The sequence below is a fragment of the Mirounga leonina genome, unplaced genomic scaffold (assembly GCF_011800145.1).
Source record: "Mirounga leonina isolate KUSES-001 unplaced genomic scaffold, KU_Mleo_1.0 Mir_53, whole genome shotgun sequence".
NCBI classification, from domain to species: Eukaryota; Metazoa; Chordata; class Mammalia; order Carnivora; family Phocidae; genus Mirounga; species Mirounga leonina.
The window spans coordinates 39,165,135-39,181,800 of NW_023270807.1; the positions used below are offsets into that span (position 1 = coordinate 39,165,135).

The 16,666-nt window shown below is 37.7% G+C and overlaps 1 pseudogene; it reads left to right on the forward strand.

The window, feature by feature from the left end:
- The first annotated feature begins 5,660 nt into the window (after positions 1 to 5,660).
- The window catches only part of LOC118001037, a 29,562-nt pseudogene continuing 18,556 nt past the window's right edge, over positions 5,661 to 16,666 (forward strand).

The following is a 16,666-nucleotide window of genomic DNA, read 5'->3' on the forward strand; positions in this document are numbered from 1 at the left end:
CCCCCCTTTCCCCCCCCCCCCCCTCGTGGTCTCTCTCTCATTCACTCTCTCTCAAATAAATAATAAAAAGAAGAAAAACAAAAACAGTGTGAAGCTTGCAGCCGCCCATGCTCTGCAAAGTGGAGCTGAAAATCAAGTCACCACAGGGCAAGAAAAGCTAAGAGAGAAGGAGAAACTGAACCTAGGGACATCCCTAGTGCTCCCAGTTCCAGCTGTGTTTGAAACTAGCTCTACTCTTGGGACTTCAGTTCCGAGAGCCAGTCAATGCCTCTTTAAGGATTAAGTCAGCTTGAGGTGGGTTTTTTGGTATCGTGTGCTGAAAAGTCCGGGTTCATTCTTCCTTGGTTTCTTCTCTTTTCCTACTTTCAACTGTCCACAAATCAATATTTGTATTGTCCTTACGCTTACAAGGTGTGGGTCTGTTTTCCAATACTTATCATTCTATTCTTGCAGGTACAGTACTTACATAAAAACGTAATTCGGAAATATTTAAGCATAATTTTTAAATGAAGTTTTCACATAAATTTTAAAGTACAAAATTCTTGGAAATCTTTTATTTTTCATCCTAAATATCAGCTTCTCAAGAGCAAGCAGGAAGTCTACGATCTAAAGTAATTAGTTCTTTTTTTTTTTCTAAAGATTTTATTTATTTATTTGACAGAGAGAGAGACAGCGAGAGCAGGAACACAAGCAGGGGGAGTGGGAGAGGGAGAAGCAGGCTTCCTGCCGAGCAGGGAGCCCGATGCGGGACTCGATGCGGGACTCGATCCCAGGACCCTGGGATCATGACCTGAGCCAAAGGCAGACGCTTAACGACTGAGCCACCCAGGCGCCCCTAAAGTAATTAGTTCTTTCATTAAAGCAGGAGCCGAATAGAGCTTTGGGGTTTGTGAGGGAGTCTCACCATCTGTGTAGGATTCCTGTATCATTATGGCTTAAAGCAGTATCGGGGGTTTTTGTCAAACAAGACAGAGTCCCTTGAGAATATCATTCATTTATTTAATGTAAGGTCAAGACATAAAATGCCTTGGGAAAGGTAGTCCTACAAATCAATAATTTTTTAAATGTTGTTAATTTATTCTTGGATAATAGAAGAAATTAACTCCTTTTCTTTATTATCTCATCTCTTAAAATTACATATCTCATTCTTAATTATATAATCTCTTTACTAATGCTCAGGTAAGAAATGTACTACATGCAATTTTCTAAACCAGAGAACTTCTTGGGAGGTGATTTATTTACAATTTCAGTGGTAAAGTAAATAACTTGATCCCAAAAGGCAACACCATGCTTATAATTTGCTTTCCCAACATTACTATCAAGTTTTGGAGACTATTTGCTGATTAGTTTGAGGGTTGGTGGCCTGGCTGATGGCTGCCCTAAGCAATGTTCAGATGCTTACCAAAAACTATCCAATGAAAATATTTTGGCTGCAGCAAAGGGAAGTTTGGGTTTTTTTGTTTTTAACTATTTGAGGGCACTGTATCAATGGGAGAAATACTTTGCAAGTAATATATGGAGCCATGAATAAACACTGGAGTTAAGGGCTACTTTGTTTACTGAGTCATGTTAGTGGTTCTAAAATTCTTTTTAAAATTGTTGACCAAGGGGCATCTAGGTGGCTCAGTTGGTTAAGCGTCAGACTCCTCTTGATTTCGGCTCAGGTCATGATCTCAGGATCATGGGATGGAGCCCCAAGTCGGGCTCCTGGCTCAGGGGGGAGTCTGCTTGAGATTCTCTCCCTCTCCACCTGCCCTTCCCCCAATTCTCTCTCTCTCTCAAATAAATAAATAAATCATTAAAAAAATAAAAATAATAAAGAAAATAAAATTGTTGACCAAGTTATCTCCAGATTGCTGGCTCCTCCCCTCTCCACACTTTCCCTGGTTTTCACACTCTTCTCCAAAGAGTTTCAGGAACAACTAGAAGAGAAGGTCAGGTAGGGGTCAGTCTACCATCACCACCACTCATTCCCACTCTCAGCTCCATTCAAAGAGAGCAACTTTGTTCAGAGCTCTTTTTTATGTATTGGTATTCCTTGATTTTCTTTGAACTCATTGAACCATTGTCTCTTGAAAACCCAACTATCTTTTAAGCATAATATTAAGGTATTGTGATATTCCCTGAACAAGAGAGTCCCTACCTTTATGTTCTAGTGGAGAACAGACAATACACAAATGCACAAGAGACTAAACAAAATAATACCAGTGGAATGGAGTATAATAAAGAGAAGAAAGTGGTAGTATGGTAAAGGGCCACCAAAGGGGTCAGGCATCATTAGAAAAGGTGCTGAGGAAATGCCACACTGAGAAAGTGATATTTGAGTGATGTATTTGAGCCATTAGAAGGTTGTAAACAGAGGTTTGATATGATCCAATTTTGTAAAAATTGTTTTTGTGTGTTTGGTGAAAGGAGGCAGGAGAGAGTAACAAGAGGGCCTATGGGAGGCAAGTGGGATCATCCCAGCAAGCAACCATTTGGCTAGGATTAAGATAGTAGAACACTGGCCATTAAGATAGCAGAGAGAAATAGACACAGTGGGCATATTTTGGAGGCTGACAGAACTTGCTGTTGATTTGCATATGATAGATGAAGTAAAGAAAAAAATCAAGGATGACTCCTAGTTTTTTTGGTTTTGAGCAGTTGGATGAGAGGTGACACTTTTCACTAAGATAGGAAAGACAGAAGAAAAACAAGTGTGGCTTGAGAATGTAGAAATAAAGTTTTGTTTTGGATGGTTCTGATATAAAATGCCTCTTAGATACTCAAGCTGAGACGCAAAGTAAGCAGTTTTATATGGAGTCAGAATCTTAGAGAAGGAGGCCCTAGAGATCTAATTTTGAGAGTCAAAGATGTAAAGCATTGGGGTGAAAGAGAATGCCAGGAGGGGACCCAAGACCATGTTTTAAGCACTCAAGCAATTAAAATTTGATTAGAAGGGGAAAGAGCAAGATGGAAAGAAAACCTGGAAAAGGCAATGGTTTTTTGCAAAACAAGCAAATTCCCACATCCCCCAAAAGACTAAAGAAATCTGAAGCAATTATAATGCATATTCCCAGGATTAAGCCTCAGGAGTCCTTCAAAATTCCTTTGACCAAAGCAGGAGATCTTGGCCAGTGATTCAGGAAGAAAACTAGGAAAATTCAATGAATTCTGCTGCTTTAAAAGAGCCCAAAAGTACTATAACAGGTAATTTAGAGAGAATAATCCCATTCCCTAAATGCTCTACTCTGGGGGGACAATGCCCTAATCTTGGGTGTCACAGTTACAGCTCTATTTTTTAAGATTTTATTTATTTATTTGAGAGAGAGCAAGCACGAGAAGGGGTAGGGACAAAGGGAGAGGGAGAAGCAGACTCCCCCTGAGCAGGGAGCCCACTGCAGGGATGCAGGCCTCGATTCCAGGACCCTGAGATCATGACCTGAGCCCAAGGCAGACACTTAACTGACTGAGCCATCCAGGTGCCCCACAGCTCTATTGTTTATATTCACATGGTTATTGTTCCCAAAGGTGCCCCAACACCTGGGTGCCTAAATCAGAAGATGCCGGTTTCAGCTACTCTTCCAAATCGACTCCTGTCCCATGCCAAACAAGGATTTCTGTATTGAGCACAGACTACCCATCCAGAAGACCCTACAGTGAGTTCCCCTTCAAGAGTGCCTCCCAAATTTCCTGGCAGACAAACTCAATTAAAACCATTGGCCATCCGTAAGATAAAGTTTAATGCTGTTGGACCACAACAGGGAAAGAATGGACTTCTCCACTCTTTCATTCCCAGGAAGTTCTTTGGACCAAAGAAATTTACAAATATGCAAAACTTCCCCAGACATTAGATTGCATCCTAAGCGGTAGCAGAAAGGGCAGACTTGGTCAAGCCACATAGGATTTTATTGCGCCCTTTCCTTATGTGAGAGGGAATCTTCTTTCTTAGAACAGTTGATCCTCAATATTCACAGATTTTGTATTTGTGAATTGCATACTCAATAAAATTTACCTGTAACCCTAAAATCAGCATTCCTGGGGATTTCATTATCCTTCATAGACATGCATAGAGCAGTAAAAAAATTGAGTTGCCTGATGTACACATTTCCTGCTGAGGTCAGCTCTGCCTCCGTGTTTCAGCTCTTTGACTGTAAGCAAATATCCTTTGTGTGGTCTGTTAGTGCCACATTTTCCACATTTTTGTGTATTTTTTGTTGGTGGTTTAAAGGCCCCCCAGGAATAGTGCTAAAGTTCTCTGTGGTGCACCTAAGCACAAGAAGACTGTGCTGTGTCTTACAGAGAAACTACGCGTGTTAGACAAGCTTCATTCGGGCACAAATTAAAGTGCTGTCCACCATGAGCTGAATGTTAATGAACCAACAATATATATTAAATATGTTGTCTTGAAATAGAAACACGTAAGAGAAGGATATGTTTCGATCAGTTAGCAAGAACATTGTGACCAGAGGCTCTTGAGAACCTAACCCTGAATTTGCCTTAGAAGCAGTGTTTCAGTATTCACTAATTCAGTGTTTGTGGTGACTTTATAGAACATAAGTATCATGAGTCATGAGTATCAACTGTATTTACATTATCAAAGGGACACCAGTCAAGTGACTTTCCTAAAGAAGACACCTACATCCAGGAGACCAAGGTGTCCACATAACATGCGCAGAAAAGTGCCTGGCAAGCTTTAAATGGCAGATGCTCTTTCTTTATAAAAAGGCAAAAACAAAACAAGAACAACAAACAAAAATCAAAACAAACATTTAAAGCATTGTTTAACCAGTCCCCCACCCACACCCCTCCCTCGATAAATACATATACACAAACATATGCGTGTGTATATATATATGTATATATAAGCAAATATATATATGTATATATACACACAAACATATGTGTATGGGGGGTGAAAAAACTAAACACTGATTTTAGAGTAAAATTTATATTAATGAAAGCATTTGGAGTAAATCCTGGCAGATGATATAAATTTCAGTGAAATATGCCCAAACGAGAAAATTGCAGATAAAAAGATAGTTATTTTGATAATACATGTTATTAAGAATTAGAATCGAACATAACCCAGATTTAATGTATTACTTCACTCTTACCTCACACAATTATGTGAAATATTTTTCTCAGAATGAGATAAAGAAAAGTTGATGTTTTCTATTTCTCCTTTGGAAATATCAGTAGGGGATTTTTAAATAATGTTACACAGTAAATTATTACATAACTATTCACAGCCATGTTTTAGAAGAGTACTTCATATGGGACGATACTGATCTACAATGAATCTTCAGAATCGTACACATAGCATGATCACAAGTTTTTAAAAAGTATATAAATGCTACAAATACAATGAGAATTCCATACTACATTTGAAGTTGTAAATTTCAGCTATGATATTCAAAGTAGGCTTTATTTTCTTTGTACTGTTCTGTATTTTCTATACGTTCTATAATAAGGATATTACCTTAATAAAAACTATTATTAATTATGATTTCTATACTTTACCACTGCTTTTATTGTTCAAACCTAAAAAGTATTCATTTTTGTTTTTATATTAAAAAGCTACATTTTTATCATTTAACATCTCAAATAATTAACATTTCTTTAAGCTTTCCAAAACCCGAGTGAATAACAGTTACAGTCAGGTCTCTGTTCTTCCAATAATGAACGGCAACGTAAACAAGCCCGTGCAGATAATACGAAAGCTCTTTCGGGTTTGGAAATGTGATGCGATTTTCATGCAGAAAATATGTCTTTCCAATGCTGAATGTCAAATGAGCCTGTCTTCCTGGGGTACCTTCCCTCCAGCAGGTAGAGGGAAGAGACTGTCAGGTCTCCAAGTGACAGCAGAATGCTGGGAATAACTTGCAAAGTAGATAACCTTCTACTATGATCATAGATCATAAATCATGCTATAAATCGAAAGGAATGAAAAATAAGCAAATATTTTTCGAGAAAATGGTCTTCAACCGACTGGCACAAAGACAGATACAAGCATCCAATTACATAATATCTCAGCACCTGCCTCACACCCAGCCGCAAACTGCCTTCAGCAGTTGTCTGACTGATGTAAATAGCCTAAACAATGTTTTTTTTTTTTAAGATTTTTATTTATTTATTCATGAGAGACAGAGAGAGAGAGAGAGGCAGAGGGAGAAGCAGGCTCCCAAGGAGCAGAGAGCCCGATGCGGGACTCGATCCCAGGACCCTGGGATCATGACCTGAGCCGAAGGCAGATGCTCAACCATCTGAGCCACCCAGGCACCCTAAACAATGTTATTTTTAATGGTGCATATTTTGGCATCTGTTTGGAACTCGGAGTCAAGCCTTATGTAGAGCATTACAAAGAATTCATTGTGAAGACTAGGCTCTTGGTTTTATATTAATCATTAAATCCATGAATTTGTAATGGATATTTAATATTCATCTCTTAAACTATATAGTTTAAGATGCCCTGGGTTCATTTTGAAATGTTTAAAATAAGCGTGGGCTAGTTTTCTCTTGCTCTTCATAAAAAACTCCATCTGAGAGTTGTAAACCCATCAATTCTTGGCCATTGACTTTGATTTCTCTGCTACTGTTTGTTCCTATACGTGCTCTCTGTTTTTGTAGACTTGGATGGTCTTCTTACGTTGTGCTGGTTTTCCCCTTGTTTTCCCCTTCTGACTCAACGAGTCTCTCCTACTCTGTGGGGTTACAGAAGATATGTGACTGGCTACCCACACAGACTTCAAGGACAGATAGAATGTGAGACTTTGAGGTGCTACTTGGCATTACCCAGCCTCAACTTGAAGTGAGATCATAAGGCCAGAGAACATACAAACGGTCACACAGCTTCAGGCTGTGACCAGAGATCTATTCCTAACATGGCTTTTCTGTCTTCCACAGTCCCAGGCTCTATCTCAGATCCAGAATCAAGGGTAAAAGAATAGGGGTCACTGAACTTGATCAATTCTTTCCCCTCATATTCATTTTCTAGCTCTTTCGGAAAAGACGATTCTCTTCCAGAGTTCTCTCCATGAGTGTAGAGTTCTAGAAATAAGTCTCCCAGTTGGGAGTGTCTGTGCTGACCCTGTGGGATCGATTGGTTGGATGATAAATATCAACCTGTGTCCTGATTTCCAGGGTCCTAGATGGAGGAGAGGAGACCCAGGCATTCATTAACAGCCCTGATTCCTCCTCGGATCCAGCCTCGGGCTACCAACAGTTTGGAGCTAAGGTGAGTGGTTTCCCTGGAGAACTGAGAGTAGCAGTACTTAAAATCTCAGCTAGGCAGAAGACAAGTGCTCCCTAAGGCACTACATGTGCTAAATGTTCAGCTTCGCTTGGAAAAACTTTTATAAACTTATATAAATGTCCACGTGGACCTAAGTTTCTTCTAAGTTAAAGGTTGACATTGAAAGTTTTTTTTTTTTCATTTTACTTTTAAATTGTCTGGTGTTTTATTTGTTCCTGACATTTATTATTTTTTTTAAGATTTATTTATTTATTCATTTGACAGAGACAGCAAGAGAGAGAACACAAGCAGAGGGAGTGGGAGAGGGAGAAGCAGGCTTCCCGCTGAGCAGGGAGCCCCATGCGGGGCTCGATCCCAGGACCCTGGGATCATGACCCAAGCCGAAGGCAGACACTTAATAACTGAGCCACCCAGGCGCCCCTGTTCCTGACATTTAATTATGAGTTGTTAGAGTTCCCCTAAAGAATATCTGTTTAGATTTCAAGTACTAGCACGATAATGCCACTTATTTCATTAAGTCTTGGCCACTTGAACCTCACAGCAAAACCGGTGGAGAACCACCAGTTTTACCACAATGACAAACAGTCTCGGCTGAGGTGACAAGCAATGCCTTTTTATATTCAAAGAGTCATCGATCATGCAGGTCCTAGGAACACTGAAAAGGGAAAAAGTCATGATTACTTTTGAAGGAATGAAGTAATGGTCGAAAAGATGGCTCAGGGAAAGAAATATATTTTAAGATGTGGGGTTACTGCAGAGTTTTGCTGAACACCAGGAGCTTCAGAACTGGCAAACCATTTTTACTTCTGTGTAAGACATGCTCTGGGAACAAAACAGACATTTTGTTGGGAGGCTGTAGGACAGTTTGATTAACTTTCTTTTCTAGGACAAAAGGCTACCATTTAACGCAAAATCCTCAGGAGCCTACTCCAAATTGAGCGACTCAGGCGGTGATATTTATCCATTTGAATTTCATTTGAGTTTATTGATTCCTTCATCTGGGAAATAAACAATCAAGAAGAAACAGGGGTCAGTTGTGGAGGCAGTAACCCCGGTCTTCCAGGTCTTTGCTGTAAAACGTAGGAAGGGATATGTTCTAAATTGCTCCCATTCGTAAATGCTTCTAGGCTGTTTCTTATGTGAAAAATTACTTATCTTCTAGCTCCTTTTTCTGTCTTTCATTAAGCTACAACAGCCTAGTGGCTAGCAATAAAGAAAATTGTACTAAACAATTGGAAAAAATTTTCCCAGGAGACTAGCTAAATGAAAATATGTTGGGTTTTGTGATCAGCATGAGCGGAGAATGGTATTCTTACTATCGGCGAGGTGGCCCTTTGGACCCTGCAGACCAGGAACGCCAGTACTTGCTGGGAACCCATAGCTGCAGGGAAGACAGCTGTGATTAATGATTCAAAGCAACCCAGGTATATGCAACAAGAAGTTCAGTTGCACTTCCGTTTACAAAACAAAATATGTCTGGCAATAAATAATGCCTTCAACCTTGGTTTTTTTCCCAGACTAATCCGATCCATTAATCAAACTAAGCCATTATTCTAAACCCCAAGGCTTAATATACTACAAAAAAGTTCACACTTACAGTGAGGGAGGATTGATTTGTGGTTGGGGTAGGGGAAAAGAAGGATAGTCTTTTGTTTCCTTTATCTCTCCAAAGTTTGCTGTTTAAAACACATATAAAATGTATAATTTAAAACCCTCAGTTTCTTGAGCTAAGAACACCTGATTGTTATTCAAATAGATACTGATATGCAAAGGCCACAGCTCTGGTCTGAATGTTTGTGTCCCCTCTCCCCCAAATTCATACATAAAAATCCTAAACCCTAAGGTGATGGTGTTAATAGGGGAGACCTTTGGGTGATTAGGCCATCATTAGGTCAAGAGAACTCTGCTCTCAGGGATGGGATCAGTGCGCTTATAAAAGGGGCTCCAGAGAGATTCCTCGCTTCCTGCTACCATGTGAGGAAGCAAGAAGTCTGCATCCCAAAGGCTCTCACTCAACACGCTGTCACCCTGATCTGGGACTTCCAGTCTCCAGAATTCTGAGAAATAAATTTTTGTTTATAAGCCACCCAGTCAACAGTATTTTGTTATAATAGCCTGAACACATTAAGACAGCTACACTCAGAGAAACTGTAGAGAAAGCCAGTGTTTCCATTTATATGCATGTGAAGACAGATGAGGGGGAGGGGAAGCCCACCTGAGAATAGAACAGCCTAACATAGGACACCTGGGAAATCTCACTCCAGCTGAAGTGAAAAGGACTCTTTGAAATCTTCATATTTTCTTGGCTGATTCAAATGTTGTAGAGTGTTGCCATCATGTTACATATTTTTACTCTCTTCACAATTTTAATTTCATCCCTTTACCCTAGGAACTGTTCTTTGTGGTATAAGAAATTTGTAATAGCCAAATTAAGAATCATTAAATTTGGCAAATGTATAAATAATCTTAAGTATTTTTGTAACTCAGTCCAGTCATTCCACTTCTAGTAATCTGTACTAAGAAACCAAACAGACATAAATTCAAATGAGTTTGTGCGTGTGGGCGTGCGCATCTCAAGATGTTTATCACAGCATTCTATATTATACAAAAAAAATTAAAATACAATGATAAAGTTTTTAATTTCTCACATCAGTTTTTAAAGATCTTAAAAACTACAAACTAGAATATTAAACTCTTACAAAAATTATGTTTTCGAAGTTATTTAGAAAAAGTGGCTGGGTGGCTCAGTCGTTAAGCGTCTGCCTTCAGCTCAGGTCATGGGCCCAGGGTCCTGGGATTGAGCCTCACATTGGGCTCCCTGCCTGCTCAGCAGGGAGCCTGCTTCTTCCTCTCCCACTCCCCCTGCTTGTGTTCCTTCTCTGGCTGTCTCTGTCAAATAAATAAAATCTTAAAAAAAAAAAGAAAAATTTTGGCTCCTTTAACTAAAAATCCATAATGTAAAACTGTAGGTTACAAAATTAACTATATGTGAATCTTAATATATTTGTAATATATTTGCAAATAGTATGTATTTTTTTAAAAATCAGAGGAATTATATCAGAGTGTTAAACTTGATTATCTCTGGGTAGTGAAATTCTGAATTTAAAATTTGTTTTTCTTTTCACTATTTTCTAAGTTTTTTCTTTTATTTATTGATAATCAGGGGGAAAAAGGTATATAAAATAAGCCAGTGGGTACAACCATAGAATGTGAATGCTTTTTACATAATTATCATACACTTCATGCAGTCTACTATTTACAAGACTATATAAAGGTTTTTCATTCTTTTTGTTTTACTAAGAGAGAAACTTAACTGTTTCCTGGCTTTCAATTTTCCTAGTGTAGTTTCAAGTTTCTCACCTGGAATGGAGATGGAGTGTAAGATATTGCCATCCCTGAATTTAAATGAGACATCAAAAAAAAACACACAAAAAAACCCAAAACAGGTCACTAGAGTTAAGAGACTAAGACATTTAAAAATGATTACATCTCAGTAAGTTAGGAATAGAGTGGAACTTTCTTAACTTGATAAATAATAACCACAAAAAGCCTACAGCTAACATGACACTTAATGGCAACAATCTAGAAGCTTTCCTGCTAAGATCAAGAACAAGGCAAGGCAAGGGTGTGGACAGAGCTAGAGAGTATGATGCTTAATGAAATAAGTCAGTCAGAGAAAGACAGATACCATATGATTTCATTCATATGTGGAATTTAAGAAACAAAACAAATGAGCAAAGGGGGAAAAAAGAGAGAGAAAGGCAAACCAAGAAACAGACTCTTAACTTTAGAGAGCAAACTGATGGTTATCGGAAGGGAGGGGAGTAAGGGGATGGGTTATATGAGTGCTGGGGATTAAGGTGAGAACTTATTGTGATGAGCACCAGGTGTTGTATGCAAGTGTTGCATCACTAAATTCTACACCTGAATCTAATATTACACTGTATGGTAACTCACTGGAATTTAAATAAAAACTTAAAAAAAAAGAACAAGACAAGGACGTCCCCTCTCACCAATCCTTTTCTTTTTTTTCCGAATTTTCATTTAAATTCTAGTTAGTTAACATATAGAGTAATACTGGTTTCAGTAGAATTTAATGATTCATCACTTACATGTAACATCCAGTGCTCATCACAACAGTGCCCTCCTGAATACCTATCACCCATTTAGCCCATCCTCCACCCACGTCCATCCATCAAACCTCAGTTTGTTCTGGTTTGCTTCCTTCACTCTCTTTTTTTTTTCTTTCCCATATGTTCATTGTTTTGTTTCCTAAATTCCACATATAATTGAAATCATATGGTATTTGTCTTTCTCTGACTGACTTATTTTGCTTACATACTAGCTCCGTCCAAGTCATTGCAAATGACAAGACTTCAATTTTTTGATAGCTGAGTGATATTCCACTGGATATATATCACATCTTCTTTATCCACATCAGTCAATGAACATTTGGGCTCTTTCCATATTTTGGCTACTGTTGATAATGCTGCTGCTATAAACATTGGGGTGCATGTATCCCTTCAAATCTGTATTTTTGTACCCTTTCACCACTCCTTTTCAACATTATACTGGAAGTCCTTGATAATGCAAGAAAAAGAGAAAAGGAAATAAAAGATACACAGTTTGGAAAAAATAAATGAAACTGTCTTTTTAATAAAGATTGTCTATGTAAAAAATCCAAAAGAATCAACAAAAAAACTCCTGGAGCTAGTAGAAGATTACAGCAAGTTTGCAGGATACAAGGTTAATATACAAAAGTAAATCACTTTCCTATATACCAGTGATGAACAAATGGAATTTGAAATAAAAAAACACAATGCCCTTTACATTAGCACCCCCCAAAATGAAATACTTAAGTATAAATCTAACAAAATATATACAAGATCTATATGAGGAAAACTATAAAATTCTGATGAAAGAAATTAAAGAATAGAGAGATAGTCCCTGTTCATGGATAGGAAGATTCAAATTTGTCAAGATGTCAGTTCTTCCCAATTGGATCTGTAGATTCAATACAATCCCCACTGAAACCCCAACAAATTATTTTGTGGATATTGACAAGTTGATTTTAAGGTTTATATGGAGAGACATAAGACCCAGAATAAATGGGAGAAGGCTATTTTGAATCCAGTGTAGTTTCAGGTTGAAATATTGAGCCAACACAATATTGAAGGAGAAGAACAAAGTTGAAAAACTGACACTACCTAACACCAAAATTTACTAAAAAGCTACCATAATCAAATGTGGTATTAGCTAAAGATTAGACAAATATATCATGAAACACAATAGAGGGCCCAGAAATAGACCCACATGAGTATTGCCAATTGATCTTTGACAAAGAAGCAAAGACAATACAATAGAGAAAAATAGTCTTTTCAACAAATGGTGCTGGAACAACTGGACATGCACATCAGAAAACTTGGACCTAGATACAGACTTCTAGCCTTCACAAAAATTAACTCAAAATAGGTCATAGACCTGAATGTAAAACACAAAAGTATAAAACTAGAATGTAACATAGAAGAAAATCTAGATGACGTTGGATTTGGTGATGACTTTTTAGTTACAACACCATGAAGGAAATAATTGCTAAGGTGGACTTCACTAAAATTTCAGACTTCTACTTTATAAAAGACACTTCTATTCTGCAAAAGAATGAGAAGACAATCTAAAGATTGGAAGAAAATACTTACAAAAGACATATTTGATAAAGAACTGTTATCTAAAATATAAAATTAATTCTTAAAACTTAATAAGAAAATAAACAACCCAAGTTTTAAAATGGGCGAAAAAAAACCTGATATTACCAAGGAAGATACACAGATGACAAGCAGTGAAAAGATACTCAACATTATAGGTCATTAAGGAATTGCAAATTTAAACAATGAGATCCTACTACACACCTATTAGAATGGCTAGAATCTAAAACACTGACAACACCAAATATTGGCAAGGTTGTGGAACAATAGGAACTCATTCATTGGTAGTGGGAATGCAAAATGATACAGCCACTTTGGAAGACAGTTTGGTAATTTTGAAAACATATTCTCACAAAAACCTGCACACAGATGTGTATAGTCACTTTTATTCATAATTGCCAAAACCTGGAAGCAACTAAGGTGTTCTTCAGTAGGTGAATTGGGTAAATAAACTGCAGTTTATTTATTTGTTAGTATTTTGCTAAGGATTTTTGCATCTGTATTCATCAAGGATATCGGCCTGTAGCTTTCCTTTCTTATGATGTCTTTTTCTAACTTTGGTATCGGGGTAATACTGGCTTTGTGAAATGAATTTGGTAGTATTTTCTCTTCTTTGTTTTTTTGTTGTGGTTGTTTTAAAAGATTTTATTTATTTGACAGAGAGAGACACAGTGAGAGAGGGAACACAAGCAGGGGGAGTAGGAGAGGGAGAAGCAGGCCTCCCGCTGAGCAGGGAGCCCGATGTGGGGCTCGATCCCAGGACCCTGGGACCATGACCTGAGCCGAAGGCAGACGCTTAATGACTGAGCCACCCAGGCGCCCCCACAGTAGTGTCTTATGATAGTTTTTATTTCTGTATCATCAGTCGTAATGTCTCTTCTTTCATTTCTCATTTTATTTATTTGAATCTTTTTTCTTTTTCTTAGTATAGCTTAGAGTTTGTCAACTTTATTTTTCAAAAAAACCCAACAACCCTTAGTTTTGTTGATTTTTCTCTACTTCCAAATTTATTTATCTCTGCTCTAATCTTTGTTATCTCCTTCTTTCTGCCCACTTTGGGCGTGGTTTGTTCTTCTTTCTCTAGCTCTTTAAGGTGTAAAGTTAGCCAAGAGGAAGCCGCTAGAACTGCCCTAACTACCAAAATGGTAAACCCAAAGTCCTGTTGCATTACTGGAGGAGTAAAGGTGCAGAGCGTCATCACCAAACACTTGGAAGATTCCCTTGAAGGATGGTGATTTCCACAACATTCCCACTGAATTCATTTATTTTGCCTGTGCAGAAAGCAGATGGAATTCAGGAAATGGTAGCACATTACTGTAATCAGTGACTCCAATTGCAGCTGGATTCCAGGTATGTTTTGTTACTGGAGCAAATCAATACATCCCCTGGCTCATGGTATACAAGGATTTAGCTTGTTACTGCACCTTTTAAAAAAACCTTAACTGTTAGTAAATATCATCAGGGACTCTTTGCTTTTGGATGGCAGGGCCAACAGCACAGCTCCAAAGTCCTACCTCAGAACCATGCCAGGTCTCTGGTGCGATGCCCTTATCTAGTCCTCAGGGACCCAGTCACTTCATAGCACATCTTATCACATGGTTTCATTACATTGGTATCATCAACCAGTTAGTGAGCAGGAAGTAACAACTACCTCAGGAAAACTGTTAATATATATGCATGTCAAAGAGTGTGAAATAAATCCCTAAAAACACAGGGGCCTGCCACCTCTGAAGTTTCTAGAGGTCCACTGGTCTAGGACACGTTGACGTATCTTTTCCAAAGTGAAGGAAAATTGCTACATCTGGGCCTCCTAAGAAAGTGACACAATGTCTAGTGGGTCTCTTTGGGTTTTAGAAATAAAATATGCATCATTTTGGTATACCACTATAACCCAGTTAACCTAAAAACTAGGAATTAGTGGAGTTGGGAAAGGAAAAGATTCTGCTACAGATCTAAATTTCTGTGTAAGCTTCTCTGATGTTTGAGCTTGTACTGGTCAGCGTTCAGAGAAGCAGAACACTAGTATGTACATACATACATATATGTATACATTGTTCAATATAAATGATATATATACCCAAAGGGTAAAACTCTAGAGCTTCTAGAAAAAAATAAAAACAACATAGAAAATCCTTGTGACCTTAGAGATGGCAAATATTTCATAGAAGGACAAAAAGATAATAATCATAAAATACATTCCATCAAAATTCAAAGCTTCTATGCATTAAAAGATATCATTAAGATGACTAAAAAGCAAGCCACAATTGGGAGAAAGTGTTTGCAATATAAATATTTCACCAAAGATTCATACCCAGAATATATGAAGAATTCCTACAACTCAATAATTGAAAAACAAACCATTTTTTTAAAAACTGAAAAAATTATAATAGACACTTCACAAAACAAATTATATGATTATAGTTATACGAGTGGCCAATACACATGTGAAAAGATGCTAAACATTGTTAGTCAACAGGGAAATGCAAATTAAAACCACGAGATACCAATTTACACTAACTGGAATAGCTGAAATTAAAAAGATGGACAACATTTGATACAAATATAACTCTTCTACATTGCTGCTGGGAATATATAAAGATAAAACTTCTTTGGAAAACAATTTGGTAGTTTAAACACATAGTTACCGTATAATTTAGCAATTCAATTCATAGGTATTTACTCTAAGGAAATGAAAATATATTCATAAGAAAACCTGTACAAGAATTCTCATAGCAACTCTTCCATAATAGTCAAAACCAAGCCAAACCAAACCAAACCAAACAAAACAAAATTAAGAAAGTTAATGTCTAAATTATATTGTGGTATATATCCATACAATGAAATTCTTCTACTCAACAACAATGAAAAAATGAACTACTGTGTATCAGTTATCTGGTGCTCTGTAACAAACCACCTCAAAATGTAGTGACTTAAAACAACAAAAATTTATTATTTCTCACAGTTTTGTAGGTTGACAGAGTGGTTCTTCTGCTGGTCTTACCTAGGTTCAGTCCTGCATCCGTATTCGGCTATTGCCTAAACTGGGCTGAAAAGATCCAGGAAAACCCCACTTACGCGTCTGAGGCTTTGATGCCGGCTGTGGGCTAAACGCACCTTACTTAGCAGGACTCCTTGTGGCCAGATGGTCTTATCCTCTAGGGTTTCTCTCTCTGTCTCATCAAGACAGCCTAGATTTCTTTATATGGATGCTGGGTTCCAAAATTTAAAGTGGAAGCTATCAGCTTTCTTAAGGCTTGGAGTCAGAGGTCCAAGTCAAAAGTCAGAACTCAAAGAATATCACTTTCAATCGAGTCACAAAAGCAGCCCAGGTTTCATGGGGTTGGAAATAGACCTTAATCTCTTGATGGGAAGAGTAGCAATGTTACATTGCAAAGAGACAAGGTGATAGAAAAATGTGATTCATTGAGAGGGTATTTTCACCAATATAACATCATGATACATACAACAACATAGATTAATCTCAAAAACAATACTTTGGCTGAAAGAAAACCTTCACAGAAGAGTAAACAGCATATTATTCCATTTATATAAAATTTTAGAACAGGGAAAATTAAGCTATGGGGCAGAAATCTGAACACCAGTTGCATCTGGTCGTGGGGATAGGAGTGGAAAGGTTGATTGAAAATTGGGACAAGGAAGCTTTCTGTAGTGACTGAAATGTGCTATGAATTTTAGGTTATCTTCATTGAATTTAGTTTTTCATGTGAAA